Source organism: Balaenoptera musculus, chromosome 7 (genome assembly GCF_009873245.2).
Source record: "Balaenoptera musculus isolate JJ_BM4_2016_0621 chromosome 7, mBalMus1.pri.v3, whole genome shotgun sequence".
Lineage (NCBI taxonomy): Eukaryota > Metazoa > Chordata > Mammalia > Artiodactyla > Balaenopteridae > Balaenoptera > Balaenoptera musculus.
In genome coordinates, this window is record NC_045791.1 from 34,815,968 (window position 1) to 34,833,411 (window position 17,444).

Genomic DNA, 17,444 nt, shown 5'->3' on the forward strand with positions numbered 1-17,444 from the left:
CAGGAGGATAATGGAGAAGTTTTAATAAAGGAACTGGCTGTGAAGGTTTGAGCAGAGCCTATTACCACCAGGGCACAAAGGGAAGAATGAATTCCTAGCATGCAGAGGGTAGATTCTCGCAAATGGTTACAAGACAAGAGCTGCATCCTTTAGCAGAGGATGCGGATAATTGCCTCAAGCTGACGGGAAGGAGGCCAGGAAATACAGGCCCCAGCCTCCCTCCTCTTGCCTCCCTCCAATCTCCTACCTGTTTCCCACTGGCCAGCCACCCTGAAGGCCAGGTGGCAAGTGACTCCAACAATGTTGTTTGTAAACCTCAGCTCTCAGGAAACTGAGTAGGGTGGAGATGGGTAGAGTAAGTTATAAAGACTAAATTTGCTAAAATGTGTAAAGCCTTTAGAATAATGCCCATAAGTTATAAAGACTAAATTTGCTAAAATGTGTAAAGCCTTTAGAATAATGCCTGTCATCTTTTTTTTTTTTTTTTTGGCCACACTGCTAGGCTTGGAATCTTAGTTCCCCAACCAGGGATGGAACCTGCGCCCTTGGCAGTGAAAGTGCAGAGTCCTAACCACTGGACCGCCTGGGAATTCCCAATGCCCATCACCTTTTAAACACTCAATATATCTTAGTTATTATTGTTGTTGTTGTTATTGTTAGTTCACTATCATTATTGTCATTAACAGGGAACTATTAAAATTCATGTGAAATCAAATACTGACAAACTTTCTAACCATTTTCTAAATCCACTTCCTCTTTCCCTGATAAGGTTCTTCAACACAAATACATAAAATTTATTATAAAATTTTATTAGCATAAAAAAATATTTCCACTGATTCCAGGGACTTTTCAAATTCTTTCCAGATTTATTAGTGATACGTCATTTGGAATAAATTTTTTATTGGACTTGCTGGTAGTGATGTGTAATTCAGAAGTAGTGTGACTGGGCAGAGATAAGCACTAAGAATTAAGTCAGCACTGCTGTTTTCCAGGAAAATGTTATGGCCTTAATAGTACCTTCCCATGAAGTAACTTAATCAGATCACCATAGTGCGATGTTTTGCAAAATAAGTACTATAATCCCCAGGAGTGCTAAACAGAATGGGGTAAGAGGTTGGGGTGGGTGGGATGCTTAATAATAAAATAACAGAATTGAATCGACCTCAAAATATGACTAGTTCAAAACACAAATAGCCATTATTACACAAAACGTATTGTTCAATGTTTCACCACAATGTGATATAAGTTTGAATAATAATGAGATGCCCATTTTGGTCTACCAAATTAGCAAAAATTTAAAAAAATATTCTATCTAGTGTTTGTTGGAGTGGAAGAAAAATGGTACTCATACTGATGGTGGAGTGTTTATTAGTGCAAACCTTTCTAGAGAGCAAGCTGGTATTATGTATTAAAAGTCCTTAAAACATTCAGACCCATCACAGTCTACATGGAGGAGACAGAAATGAAAAGGATACAATACTATGCATGGTAGAAATGTGTTCCATGCACTATGGGAACAGAGAAGTAGAAATGATTCAAGAAATTAACTGCTCAAAAGAAGCAAAGATCATTTCACAAGAGATGGCATTTGGATAGGATTTTGAAGAAGTAATAAAAGTTCATCTGTCAGAGAGAAAAATTTCAGAAGTTACTCACACTTCTCCAGAGTTACATATCACTATGCAAAAACACAGCAGCATGGAAAGGCATACTCATCAATAGTGAGACTTTCGATGTGTCTGGAGAGGTGGGAGACAGTTCCTGACATTGCTTTTAAAATCGTAACGTAGAGACAAGTTAAACAATCGCCTATCTGCAGCACTCCCTCCCCCTAATCACCAAAAACCCCTAATCTGGCAAAAAAGAAGATGAAACAAGAAGGCTGACATAGAGACAAATATTTAGGAAGCTAAAGTGGAATTTGTTCCAAGCAAAAGGGCAGCCAGGTTAGCAAGGAGTGGGCATGAGCTGGTAGTGGCAAGTAGCCTGAGATGCCACACTACCACTTATAATTATATTAAATATTTAAGAATAAAATAATTCTATTTTATAATATATTGACTATTTTGAAAAAAAAGTCAATTTTAATTAAGAAGTCATGTTTGCCACTTTTACAAATGAACTTTTATAACCACAAGCACACCAGGAAGGATGACAGAAATAAGGAAAATTTGAGGTACATTTAAAAAAAAAATTATTTATTATTTATTTTTGGCTGTGCTGGGTCTTAGTTGCGGCATCCAGGATCTTCATTGCAGCATGTGGGCTTCTTAGTTGAGGCATGCAACTCTTAGTTGTGGCTTGCATGTGGAATCTAGTTCCCCGACCAGAGATCAAACCCGGGCCCCCTGCACTGGGAGTGCAGAGTCTTACCCATGGGACCACCAGGGAAGTCCCTGAGATACATTTTTTAAAAACCCAGGAAGATCTGAATGCAGCAGTAACAGCTGGCAGTAACTGTTATTAACTAAAAGAAAAGAGAGCAGTAGACGTCTGCCTGCATTCTGAGTCTCCCTGCTTCCTTTTCCCTGGTTTAGAGTAACCTTCTCTGTCCTCCCTTAAAAATTTCTTCTTCCATCTCCTCATCTCTTCTTAATTGGGAAATCCCAGGCAGAGGAGGGGATGGGCCAGCAGTCAGAGTACACAGGACTCCCCTGCCTCTCACATCCAGCTGTGCACATTTTCTCTGACTAGCTGAGAGGGATAAAAGCCAAGAAGGGAAAGAGAGGAAATTCCACTTGGAGAGTCCTAAATGTACACTATTTCTTGGAATGTCTTTCTTCTCTTTATTTCCTCAAGCCACGTGCGTGTGTGTGTGTGTGTGTGTGTGTGTGTGTGTGTGTGTGTGTGTGAGACAGACAGAGAAAGAGGAGAAGGAGGAGGAAGGGAGGGAGAGTGGGAGGGAGAGGGAATTTGAAGTTATTCAGTTACCAGTTGGTTTGCACCTCTGCTGCCATCTCCACCCTGCTCTATTGGTGAGGGGGAGAGATATAAGGATAATGACAATTTAAATGGAAGACCTTTTAAAATACAGATTTATGTTTTATTCTAATTTGCAAATTATATATTCTGGGACCAGTAGTCATGTACCATAACTAATTTTCCAAAATTAAGAATGTTACCTGGATTGTGATACTCCAATGGAATAGTCAATGTGGACTTCTTTGAAAAATATGCTATAAAGCACCAAGGGAATTAGCATTTACTGAGTGCCTGTTATGTGCCTGGTACTTCTCATGTGCTAGCTCACAGAAATCTCACAGGAACCCTGCAACCTATTTACCCACATATTACAACAAGTAGACTGAAGTTCAATGAGATAAAACATGCTCAGAAAAAAAAAAAAACAAACATGCTCAGGGTCACAAAGCTAATCCATCTGATTTCAAATCTGTTCTCTTCTCAGTACCACACTGTCTCTCTCTTACAAATTATCATTATTATTATGATGGGTACGCTTCTGAGGTTGAAGGTGAATTCAATGGAATAACTATGTTTGTGGCAGGGCTTTACCAAAACAGGGTTGTTTTCAAGAATATATTTGTTCATTTGCTCAACAAACCTTACCAATGTGACAATGATATGTCCTGAATTGACTCTTGATTCAGAAAATGTTATCATAAAAATGAACTCTTAAGATAGTCTGAGAGAAATTCATTCTACCTGTGGAGGATAAAGGAAGGTTACATGAGGGAGAGGGAACAGAATTTTGAATAGATTGTTTTCTGGTGGAGGAAGGGGAAACATAGATGTTTGTGGTACATTTAGAAATGGCAAATATCAACACCCAATGAAAAATGGCAAAAGTTGTGTGAAAAGCAATGTGCAGGTCTCTGGCACTGAAACTCTGAGCAGATCCAATGGAACAGCAAAAATGAAACATGGAAATATGTCCTTGTAGTACTGGAAATGATCATAAAGTAGACTCAGGAGTGCTGACATTCCTGACTTTCATTTCTTCCTCCCCAAGCCAAAAAGGGATAACAAGTCCACAGTTCTGGGATCTCCTGATCTGAGGAATTCCACATTCTTACAGGTAGCAGAGATGACCAAACTTTAGACATGCTTTCATAACTATGAGGTGCATTAGAAAGGAGCATCCCTACAATATTTTATCCTTGACCTTGTGCAAAGGTAAACTCAGACAAGTCTGAGTCATCATTCTTACCAATCCTTAAAATCCACCCGGTTTTAGTAGTTCAACCTAGCATAAAAAAAGAGTCCCCGAGCTAGAAATACAAATGATAAATAAGCATACAAGAATATATTCAACCTCACTGTTTCAGGATCTACCTAAGTAAATGTGAAATCTATGGGGCTATAAGACATTTCTCAACGTTTCTCATACTTTTCATGTTTCTGTCCTTTTGCATTATTAGGCTTCGAGATAATTCCTCTTTTCTATACCCCAGGTCTTATTCAGTCTTCAGTTGTCTCCATTCTGCTATTCAGCTCATCTACTGAGTTTTTGTTTCAATGATCATATTTTTCATTACCATCATTATTCATTGGTTCTCTTTCATAATATTCTGTTCTTGTTTCATGGTTACAACCCACTCTTACCTCTTGGTCTATAAATTCAACTTCCACAGATGTTAGCTGAGTTAAGTGCTTCCCTTTCATGGTTGTGATTATTCCTTTAATTGTTGGTGATGCTTGGTTTTCAGTTCCTCTATGTCTTTGAGATCCCACATTTGCCTGTCTGAGAATTCTGCTTCTGTTCAACAGAGTCTGCACCAGTTATTGTTGGGAAAGAGTTGAATCTGATGCCTACTGGGATGTTACAGTAGCTTATCTTCTGGAAATACCAGCTTCTTTCTGAGGGTAAAAAGTCACCCAGCGTAGTGCCCTGCCTCTGGCCCAAGTGCTTACCCTCACTGTTCCAGTTAGGAGGGAACAGTTCTGCTGTCTTCCTCTTGCCTGGCCAGGGCTGATCTGGTTGACCATTCTGGATGCTTCCCCAATCATACTAATGATTGCTGAAGGGACACTTTCTATTCCTTACAGTCACTGCTATGTGTTCAGAGCAATCCCGAAGCCAATCCCACCTTTAGCAGAAGCACTTTCCTGCTTATGTATTTTCCTCTACTTAGCTAACCGTATCTGTTTCTCTTTGGAATTTTTCAAAATTTCTGCTTGATGATGGCGTTTTCCTGATTTTTAGTCCTTCTATGAATGCATTTTTCTCTTAAATTTTTTTATTTTGTGGCTGCTGTTGAATTTCTATAAAGAAGAGAGTTAAGGGCTACAATCTGATCCTTATGGAGGAGACTTTTTTTTTAACTTTTTATTTTATATTGGAGTATAGGTGATTAACAATGTCGTATTAGTTTCAGGTATACAGCAAAGTGATTCAGTTATACATATATATGTATCTATTCTTTTTCAAATTCTTTTCCCATTTAGATTGTTACATAATATTGAGCAGAGTTCCCTGTGGTATACAGTAGGTCCTTGTCGGTTATCCATTTTAAATATAGCAGTGTGTACATGTCAATCCCAAACTCCCTAACTATCCCTCCCTCCCATCCTTCCCCCCTGGTAACCATAAGTTCATTCTCTAAGTCTCTGAGACTGTTTCTGTATTGTAAATAAGTTCATTTGTACGTGTTTTGTTTTTTTGTTTTTTGTATTCCACATATAAGCGATACCATACAATATTTGTCTTTCTCTGTCTGACTTACTTCATGGAGGAGACTTTTAAATCTAATGGTACACATTCAGTGCTATTGAAACATAGGTAAATAAATAATTATTTCAAAAATTTGTATATATGTGTGTGTTCTTGTATATATTTATTTCTATTTATTTATTCTCCCAATAGCACCTAATGGCAAGGTATACTAAATATATGGTAATACAAACACACATACACACACACACACACACGTTTTGCCATTCAATCAAAAAGTCTCTTCCTTTAGAACAGATTGCAGGGACTTCCCTGGTGGCGCAGTGGTTAAGAATCTGCCTGCCAATGCAGGGGACACGGGTTCGAGCCCTGGTCCAGGAAGATCCCACATGTCACGGAGCAACTAAGCCCGTGTGCCACAACTACTGAGCCTGCGTTCTAGAACCCACGAGCCACAACTACTGAGCCCACGTGCCACAACTACTGAAGCCTGCACACCTAGAGCCCGTGCTCCACAACAAGAGAAGCCACTGCAATGAGAAGCCCTCGCACCGCAATGAAGAGTAGCCCTTGCTCGCCTCAACTAGAGAAAGCCCGTATGCAGCAACGAAGACCCAATGCAGCCATAAATAAATAAATTTATTTAAAAAAATAGATTGCAGTCCTTAATTCTCTCAAATAAATGAATTTAATTGGAGCAAGGAGTCATAGAAGTTCATGAACTAGAGGACTCCTGAAAAGAGTCATGAAGGTTGAAGTAATTATGGAAAGAAACATGCTGTAGACAGTTTCTTGGCCCTTAAGAGGTGCCCTCTAACTTCAGGATAAAAATTCAAACTCCTTAGGTTTGCAAAGAAGACTTGGCTCATGCCTCCCTCTGGCCTCATTTCCGATCACTTCTCCATCTCCTACTATGCCCCTTTCCCCTGCTAAACTGAAGAACTTGCTGTTCCCCAAAGGAATCAGCTGTTTCGGTTTCTGAACTTCCACATGTGTATTTTCCTCTGCTTAGAACATTCTGGCCCTGGCAAGATTATCACATCCAAATATTAACACTGTTTAAAGATAATTCTTTGTTTAAAGACTCCAACTGATAATGTGTTTATTGTGATTAGCTACCATGTTTCATCCCATTATATGCAATATTATCTTCCTTTTCAAGGATGCCAGAGCATGATTTATGTGTCAGCCTCCCCTTGATCCTAAGGCCATCAATATTTCTGAGCGTTGGCCTTGCAGTGGCAGGGTGTTAGATAGGTATAAAGGCTTTCAGAAAACACCATATTTCCCTTCTCTGGGAGAAAACATGTTGGCTTTATTAATGATGTGTGAACAGGAATCAACAGACCTGGGTCTTAATCCAGATTCTGATAAATATGACCTTGACAAGCCAAGACAGTTTATTGGGTTGGCCAAAAAGTGCTTTCAGTTTTTAAGTAAAAATAAAAGACACATTTTTCATTTTCACTAAGAACTTTACTGAACAACGTATTCTCCCTTCTGTTCCACTACCTTCTGCCATTTTTCAGGCAACTTCATAATTCCATCTTCCCAAAATTTTTATCTTTTTGAGAAAAGAACTGTTCCAGGTGCCTTTTACAGTCTTCCAGGGAATTAAAATTTCTTCCATTAAGAGAATTTTGTAAAGACTGAAATAAATGGAAATCTGAAGGTGCAATGTCTAGTGAATATGGCAGATGAATCAGAACTTCCTAGCCAAGCTGTAACAGTTTTTGCTCTGTCATCAAGGAAACATGAAGTCTTGTGTTATCCTGATGGAAGATTATGTGTTTTCTGTTGACTAATTTTGGACTCTTTTCATCTAGTGCTGCTTTCAGTTGATCTAATTGGGAGCAGTACTTGTTGTAATTAATCGTTTGGTTTTCCAGAAGGAGCTCATAATAGAGGACTCCCTTCCAATCCCACCATATACACAACATCAACTTCTTTGGATGAAGACCAAACTTTGGTGTGGTTGGTGGTGGTTCATTTTGCTTGCCCCACAATCGCTTCCATTCCACATTGTTGTACAGTATCCACTTTTCACTGCCTATCACAATTTGTTTTAAAAACAGAACGTTTTCATTATGTTTCAGTAGAGAATCGCATGCGGAAATAGGGTCAAGAAGGTTTTCTTCGCTTAACTTATGTGGAACCCAAACATCAAAGCGATTAACATAACCAAGCTGCTGCAAATGATTTTCAATGCTTGATTTGGATATTTTGAGTATGTCAGCTATCTCCCTCATGGTATATGGTTGATTGTTCTCAATGAATGTCTCGATTTGATCGTTATCAACTTCAACTGGTCTACCCAACTGTGGAGCATTGTCCAGCAAGAAATCTCCAGCATGAAACTTCGCAAACCACTTCTGACACATTCTATCAGTCACAGCACTTTCTCCATATACTGCACAAATCTTTTTTTGCATTTCAATTGTGTTTTTATCTTTCTTGAAATAATAAAGCATACTATGCCGGAAATGTTGCTCTTTTTCTTCCATCTTCAATATTAAAATGGCTATACAAAAATTCACCAATTTTGATTGTTTTTTTAAATGCATGTTGATATGACAGCTGTCACAATACAAACTAACAAAATTGTTTCGAATGAAATTAAAGACAACTAAGTGCTACTAGAGCCATCTTACAGAAAAAACCGAACGAACCTCTTGGCCAATGCAATAATTTCTCTGGGCCTCTGTTTCTACATTGAGGATACACTCTCTACAAGAGGGTGCTAGAAAGGTGCTCCTCCACCTCTCTCCCAGGTTTCAAATTTGGTAACAGATCAAATAAATTAAAAAAATTTTTTCTGAATTAATTTAATTACTCAGTAATCAACATTATTATTTAAATACTCGAATAATAATACTAATGAAAAATGTTTCCCATCAGTCTTGGAATTCTTCCTTCTCATTCTTTACACTGTTGCACAGTATTCCAAGATATAGCCAAACCATCATTTATTTAATCATTCCTTTGTCGATTTACATCACAGTTGCTTCTAATTTGTCTTATTATACACGGTGTTAGAGGGAACATCCTAGTAGGAAGTTGTATAGTTTCTAATGTATCTGCTTTACTTACAGCAAAGTCTGTGCTCTGAGCTTTGTTCCCACCATACATTGGCTAAGAAGCATTAAAACAAAGGTCTCCAGTATATGCAGATAAAAGCCCCCTTGAGATGGAAGCTAGAGAATAGTGACAAAGCATTTTCACTTGAAATCTGACAACTGTAACCTGGAGCTAGATGAACATCAGCTGTGGGCAGCGGTCCCTTGGAAAAGTATGTCAGGGCTGACACGTAGGGTGCTGACTCTCTTGAGGTTTGGGCCAAGGCTGAGCACTAAAGGGGGCTCAGAGCGGGGAGTAAATCCTTGAGAGAGCCCAGAATCTCACAGTAAGGTGAGCTACTCTATTTGCTGAGTCACTGGAACCATAAAGACAGGAGACAACAGAGAATCCCTTATCTTGCTCCTCATAATAGCACTGTGGGTCTTGTGAAAGAAACATGTGTAATTACTGGCCAGAGCAGGAAGAAATCTGGAAGCTTCTTCTCTCTTCTGCTAGTATGGAGGCTATTGAGGGAGGTCACTGACCACCCTGACCTGAAGAGTTGACACTAGTGAGAGAGAAGCCCTGGACCCGTGGAGGGCAGCATCACAGAACAAAATAGCAAAAGTAAAAATAAGACCAGTCTAACTGAAAGTGTCAAACAAGCCAAGGAAGACTGATGAACTGACTTCGCAGGAACTCTATGTACTGAACACTACTAAACGCCAGCATGATGCTAGGGGCTCTTATAGTCAACATCTCCTCTCCTCCTCTCCTCACGAGTACTCTAAAAGGGATGTTATTACATACCCCCGTTGGACATACGAAAACATATGTCAAGCAAGACCCAAAGAGGTTCTTCCTTCCTCCCTTCCTCCCTCCCTCTCTTCCTTCTTTCTTTCCTTCCTTCCTTCCTTTCACAAATATTTGTTCAGAATCTGTGATGTACCAGGTACTATTCTCGGCACAGCATACAGAGGTAAACCAGGAAGATAAGGGCCCTGCTTTCATGGATCTATATCCTTGCAGAAGATGACAAATAATAAAACAAACAAATGAGTTAAAATATAAACAAATATGTAAATAAACAAGAAAAATATTAGATTGCAATAAGTGTATTTAAGAATATTAGGTTGTGATAGATCTAAAGTAGGGTGATACCGGGGAACTTTTTGGGGTGATGGAGATGCCCTACATGTTTTTTAAAATTTTTATTGGAGTATAGTTGATTTACAATGTTGTGTTAGTTTCAGGTGTACAGCAAAGTGAATCAGTTACACATATACATGTATCCACTCTTTGAGATCCCCTACATCTTGATTATGGTGGTTACACAATTGTATATGTTTCTCAGAATTCATAGAATGGTACACCTTATAAAGGGTGACTCGCCCTATGTAAATTAAATCTTGAAAATCTTGACCTTTAAAAAATAGGATCATAGGGCTTCCCTGGTGGTGCAGTGGTTAAGAATCTGCCTGCCAATGCAGGGGACACGGGTTCCAGCCCTGGTCCGGGAAGATCCCACATGCCACGGAGCAACTAAGCCCATGCGCCACAACTACTGAGCCTGCACTCTAGAGCCTGCAAGCCACAACTACTGAGCCCGCGTGCCACAACTATTGAAGCCCGCATGTCTACAGCACGAGCTCTGCAACAAGAGAAGCCACCGCAATGAGAAGCCTGCACACCACAATGAAGAGTAGCCCCCACTCGCCGCAACTAGAGAAAGCCGCACGCAGCAACAAAGACCCAATGCAGCCAAAAATAAATAATAAGTAAATAAATAAATTTATAAAAAAAGAAAATAGGATCCTACAATAAAAAGCTATAGGAGGCTGCTTTAGATTGGGCAACAAAGTCCTCACTGAGAGGGTCATAATTAAGTTGAGATTTGAATGTAAGGAAGAAGATGAAGGGAAAGGCATGCCTTTTTGCAAAATCTCTATGGTGGGAATAAGCTTGGTATGTTCAAGTTAGAGCAGGGCGGGTGAGGTTGGAAATGTGAACAAGAACCAGAACATGGGGGAGGTTAGAAACCAAGATCAGGAGACTGACGTTATTTTCGTGCCACAGGAGTACTTAAGTTTTTAGGCAGGGGAATTACAAGTTCTGTTTTATGCTTTTGAAAGATCACTCAGGCTGCTATGCAGAGAATGACCTGTACAAAGCAAATGTGGAAGGACACAGGAGGCTATTGTAATAGTCCAAGCAAGAGATTATGGTGTCACGGACTAGGGTAGAAGCAGAGAGACAGAAAAAGGCAGATATAATACAATATAACTGTATTATATTAGTTTGGGTAACAAGTAAATCCCAATCTCAGTGGTTTAACAGAGTAGAATTTTCTTGGTCTTCCTGACTGGTGTGCTTCTTTCTATCTGGTACAGAGAGAATGGGGCTCCTTCTACCTTTTGACTGCACTCTCCTCCAGGGCCATGAAAGTCCTCCTCATTCAGTCAAGAGATGGCAAATGCATGACCACCTGTGGGAGATTGTTATGGGCCTGGTCTGAAACTGTTATACATTGTTAACCCACACTCTATTAACTAGAAACTAGCCACATTCTCCATGCACCTAACTGCAAAGGAGGCAGAGGAATGTAGTCTATGACTGTGCCCAGGTAGAAAGGGAACCTGGTTTGGTAATCATCTAACAATCTCTGCCGCCATTTTGTTTTGGAGGTAGAGATCACAGGCTGTGAGAATGGATTGGGTGAAACTGATGAAAGGAAGAGAGGAATCAAGAAGGAAGCCTCAGCTGTACACCTGAATAACACAACACTGTAAATCAACTATACTCCAATAAAAATTGAAAAAAAAAAAAAAAAGAAGGAAGCCTCAGAATCTCTCACTAGTGATGCTTGGTAACAGGGGTCACCAAGATTTAGGATATATGCTTGATTCCTCACCTTTCTGTAGCCTCACCTATTGTGAGGGAGGATGAATGGAAGGAGACAAAAAGATTTTGCCCATAGCAATTGAGCAGAACATAAAGGCAGAAAGGCAGGAAGTTACCCTAAAGGGAATCTGTCCCTGATGATATAAAGTATTTCTTTGAAGAAGGATGTACTCACCTGTCTAATTATACCTAATACTTAGTGAGCAGAGCCACCAGTCTTGGTGGCAGCAAGCAGCAGCTAGTCTTGCCAGCATTATCAGTACTGAAGATGCTAAGACCAAAAATCTTCCTGGTAGATCCTCCCTTCACTGGGTCAGAGAATGTGCAAAGACAATGGGCATAGTATTACCTTTAACTACACCCCTTCCAAAAACTCCCAGGTAAAGAATCAAGCCTGGGGCTTCCCTGGTGGCGCAATGGTTAAGAATCCGCCTGGTCCGGGAAGATCCCACATGCCGCGGAGCAACTAACCCCATGCGCCACAACTACTGAGCCTGCGCTCTAGAGCCCGCGAACCACAACTACTGAAACCCGCACGCCTAGAGCCCGTGCTCTGCAACAAGAGAAGCCACCGCAATGAGAAGCCCGCACACCGTAACGAAGAGTAGCCCCCGCGCAGCAACAAAGACCCAACTCAGCCAAAAATTAATTAATTAATTAATTAATTAATTAATTAATTAATTTTAAAAAAGAATCAAGCCTACTTCATAACTTTTTAAATAGGAAATTGTGAACTCTTTGAGATCATCTCTTATTAATCTTTATATCCCCACATAGTAAACAGTATAATGCTTAACATAAACTATGCCCTCTGTAAACATTTGTAAAAAATTAAATATTTATGGGTAGGCTAAGGTCAAGATTGATTATATACATAACAAGTTACCTGAAAGCAAGCATGTATGCCATGTGACCTCAGTACAAATTTATGAACTATGGTTTGGCTTCAGTTTTGATACCATTATGACTAAACTCATTCTCCTTGGAAAGACTGTTTAATCCTTTCACCCATTTACCTGGTTAGATGCACAATACTCAATTTTCTTAGAATTTATATTCTGTTCTAGTCATGATTTTCTTGGTATTCTTTATCAGTTTCATTGCCATGTCAATTAAGTTAATGCCTTTAAATATATGTATATGAATCACAACTTTTTTCATTATACAAATGATACATATTTATTGAACAAAAAACAAAACAAAAAACAAAAAGAAGAAAATAGAAAATAGCCATAACCCAACCATGCAGAGATATCTGGCATTTGTATGTATAGTTTCCGGACTTTTCATTTCATATATATTTACACATATCCCTCCTTTATCAAGATAGGATCACTCTGAACTTAATGTTTCTGGATCTACTTTTTAAAAAAATTTATTTAGTTTATTTTATTTATTTTTGGCTGCATTGGGTCTTTGTTGCTGTGTGCGGGTTTCTCTAGTTGTGGTGAGCTGGGGCTACTCTTCGTTGCGGTGCGCGGGCTTCTCATTGCGGTGGCTTCTCTTGTTGCGGAGCACGGGCTCTAGGTGTGCGGGCTTCAGTAGTTGTGGCTCGCGAGCTCTAGAGCACAGGCTCAGTAGTTGTGGCACACGGGCTTAGCTGCTCCTCAGCATGTGGGATCTTCCAGGACCAGGGCTCGAACCTGTGTCCCCTACATTGGCAGGTGGATTCTTAACCACTGCGCCACCAGGGAAGCCCTCTGGACCTACTTTAAAAAAAATATTTAAAAAGCAAATTCTAAGTGAGCATATTTTAAATTTGTTTTCAAATATGTATTCTTTGTTCCAGCTTCATAGATCATGGCAATTTTTCCTGAAAGCAGATATAGGTAAGACTTATTCTGTGAACCTCAATAACGCAAATGAGTCAAAGTTTAACTAAAAGGATTTCAGGTCAACATAAGTAAGGGTAGCGTAGCAGGCAGTCACAACACAGGTAGAATTCGAACCAGTTGGTCTCTAAGTCCCCAGCAATGAGTTCTGTGATTCTCTAACTAGAGTAAGGGAAGAGAAGAGGTATGGAGGAGGAGGCAAGAGTTTTCAAGATTTATCAGAGGTATAGGGAATTGTTTGATTGGAATGAATGCATAAATAAATTTGGAAGGCAGATCATAGGCAAACTGGGGAGTTGTGTGTTATAAGGAGGTGGGGTGGGGAGAGGAAGGATATTAAGTACATTAATCATTATCTCCTTCTCTTTGCTCTTCTTTCTCCTTCTTCTCCTGGCTTCAGCTTTTGCATCTGAATGTCCCTAGACTCCCAGACTTCTGAAGTCATCCTTTGCTTTAAATACCCATACACACTCACTTCTTCCTATAAATCAGGACAGATTAAGTTATGCTAACAGTAATGAACAACTTCCAAATCTCAATGACTTAAAACAATAAAGGTTTATATTTCATTCATGCTGCATAACATCAGGCTCAACCAGGGATCCAAGTGATAGAGCAGCCACATCTCAAATAGTTCCCTCCATACAGGAGGGAAAGAGAGTTCTGGAGAATCAGCAATCAAATGCTCATCTCTGAGATAACATATCTAATTTCTGCTTACATCTCATTGGCCAGAATTAGTCACATGATCCCACCAAACCACAGAGGGTCACAGGGTACAATGCTACCAAAGTGCTGGTGGAGAACCAGAAATACTTGGTGGGTATTACTAATGAATGTCACACCATATACCTACAGGAAATTCAATGTCAGTTTCAGATCTCTTTCTGACTTCTGTTTTCCCATAAACTTGAAAGCCCATTGTTCTGTTCAGTGTCATATTCACTTTCTAAAAACTTCTTGATATAAAATAATTAAATGTTTCACTTTTCCATATATTTCACATTGTTCTACATAGGCTCTATCCAGCCTACTGGCCCTGTAAAAGTTGGCAGCATTCCATGTGAAGATTAAGTATTTATTGTATGAATGAGTGGAATGCCACATATTTCTTAAACCTTGCTCTATGCCATGCATTAGAATTTCTCTCCAACTGTTTTAAATCGTGCACTAGGGAAGTGAGCTTTATTTCTTTTATTACCTTTATTCATACCATAGTCCATATGGAGCTCTTGGGGTGAGTTGGGCATTCCTGTATTGTAATTTAATGGCCTTACTGGCAGTGTTCTTAAAGATGTCCTCTACTGACATATTTCGTAATTCACTGAGCTCCACACTTCTCTTTTCTTACCTTCTCCTCTCTTTCCTTCACTTTCCAAGATTACAAAATATATGATATAATCAATAAATGATATAATTTATGTTTTAGTTTTCATACTGTATGCCAAAGAATTGCATTTTCCCACAATGTCTTGCTTGGAAATTGAAATCCAGTCTTTTTAAAGTATAATCAGACATGAGATCTCTTAGAACGTGTTTCTCTTTCCTCTCTTCCTTTTTCTCCCCCTCCGTCCACATCCACCTGACACTTCTCCATACCTTTTCCCGGTCAGCTGAGGCTGAGCATGTTGAAAGGATTTTAAATGTCTTCTTCTTCCTCTGACAGATATTTGAAACTCCACCCTAGAGTCTCTTTTTTTACTTTAAATTTGTGGAATAGTGACATCACTAAACCACTGTGCCAGCTTAGGAGATCTTAAAGCTTGTTCAGTGCAGTCTTAGCCCAAATCAAGTGTAGACTTGTCCCTTCCTTGTCTTTAGGTGTCTAGTAGCTGCTTAGACTTATGGGCATTGGAACACTGTGGGGAAGCAGCTGAAAGGGGAGGTACTTCTGCATAAAAGCAGTCCTGCTGGGTTTTCAGCCAGTGACTGGTGGGTGCAATCAAGAGATTGGGGGCAGGGGGTGTTGGTGGTGACATTTATCCCTGAAGGCAGAGCATTGGACTGGCCAAGTCTTCTGAGCCCTTGAAAGGAATTTTCATCAGTGTATCTTCTCTCAGCTCCTCAGACACATCCTGGGTAGTGTGTACTAGGGGGTGGGCAGGGAGTGCTTATTATCTTGGACAACTTCCAAGGTAAGTTCACAAACAAAACTCCCTCTGCTCTCCTCTCTCCTTCTCCCTCTGGTTCTCCTCTGAATTCCCACCCACACCCACTGCATCTGTTCCATACAAAACCCTCATTCTCTTTTTTTCCACAGTAGAACTGAACACCCCCTCAAAACCAGAGCCCACACGATTAGGCACTGTTTTCTCTTTGCTGAATGATAGGGTTTCCAAACATTGTACAGAGGTGGGGGGAATTGCATGGGGAAATGGGAGGGGGAGAAAGAAATCCTCCACCCTAGATTGGGTTAATCCATCAAACTAATCATTAAATGTTATGTTAAAACAAGTTGAACATTTACACCCTGTTATACTTGAAGCTTTGTTAAAATGCAGATGAACAAAGAAGGGTATCTCTTGTTCGTTATTTGACCTAAGTAAAGATTAATTTCCAACCCTTTCCTGAGAGTAATTTTCGATAAATGAGACCTAGAGGGAACTGAGTACTTTAGAGAGATGCAGAAAGCACATGGGCAGAGAATATGACCAGGAAAAGAATGGGAAAGGCTGTGACGGTTCTGCTGTAGGCTTGCACAAGTAAAGTTATATTTACTTCCTAAACCACGAACTTAAAATACTCATATAGGACCTCCCTGGTGGCTCAGTGGTTAAGAATCCGCCTGCCACTGCAGGGGACACGGGTTCTAGCCCTGGTCCGGGAAGATCCCACCTGCCGCAGAGCAACTAAGTCCATGCGCCACGACTACTGAGCCTGCGCTCTAGAGCCCGCGATCCACAGCTATGAGCCCGTGTGCCACAACTACTGAAGCCCACGCGCCTAGAGCCCGTGCTCCACAACAAGAGAAGCCACTGCAATGAGAAGCCCGCACACCGCAACGAATAGTAGCCCCTGCTCGCTGCAGTTAGAGAAAGCCCGCACACAGCAACGAAGACCCAACGTAGCCAAAAATAAATAAGTAAATTAATTAATTTTTAAAAATACTCATATAATTCCACTTTCCAGAGAAATATCATGGTTTGTTCCTTCCAACTCTCTATTTATCCTATTCCCGCCGACCATGCCTATCTTCTTCGTAGTCACGCCTACCTGGTCTAGACTAGATCCTCTTTTGCACCAAACTTAAACCCTCTAATTCTGTCAGTGAACTGGGATATAATCCCCTCATCTCTCATCTGCTGTGGGTCCAAAATAGAGAGTTTTGAACCCTAACAGATTTATGCGCATCTCAGTGAATATCCAGTAAATTCTGCACCCTCAGCCTACCCCCCACAACTGCTCGTTCCAGGAGAGATAAGATCAGTCTAAGCCTTTGATGTGCAACACAAAGATGCCTAAGGGATTCAAGGCTAACTTTAGATCAGAGCAAATCCAGATTCCAATATCAATGGCGGAACTAAGAAAGCATGAGAAATGAATATAATGGGAGCAAATGGGAAGCAGTTTGGTAGCAAGAGTAGAGACGCTAAGTAGCGAAGAATGACAAATGAGAAAGAGAAGCCAAAGCTGCGAAAAAAAATGGCTGTCAATCAACAGGAAACACCACTAGCATCAGAGCAGTGGGGTATTACCAGACAGGTTCCCCAAGGACCCTGCACAAAAGGAGAGGAAAATTTGGGGTATTTCAAGGCATGGTGACTTTTCTATGATAACTGTTACCTATGATTTCGATCATCTTCAAAGTTAGAGGGGTTCGGGGAACCTAAGGCCATATTTTAATTAACTTTATGACTATCTACCCACCCACCTTCCTCCCAAAAAATCAAGGATTTGTGGCCTGGAAAAATTTGTATTATAAGATAGCCCCAAAATGCTGGAATGTCCTAAGTCTCTGAAACTGAACTACTTTTCTGGAAACTGATGTATTTACCTACTGACCACAATAAACCAAGGACTGC

The 17,444-nt window shown here is 40.1% G+C and overlaps 1 protein-coding gene across 1 annotated transcript in view; it reads right to left on the bottom strand.

Moving 5' to 3' along the window:
- The window catches only part of NMI (N-myc and STAT interactor), a 115,769-nt gene that overhangs the window by 56,910 nt on the left and 41,415 nt on the right, over positions 1-17,444 (bottom strand). The gene's annotated exons all lie outside the window — the stretch shown is intronic.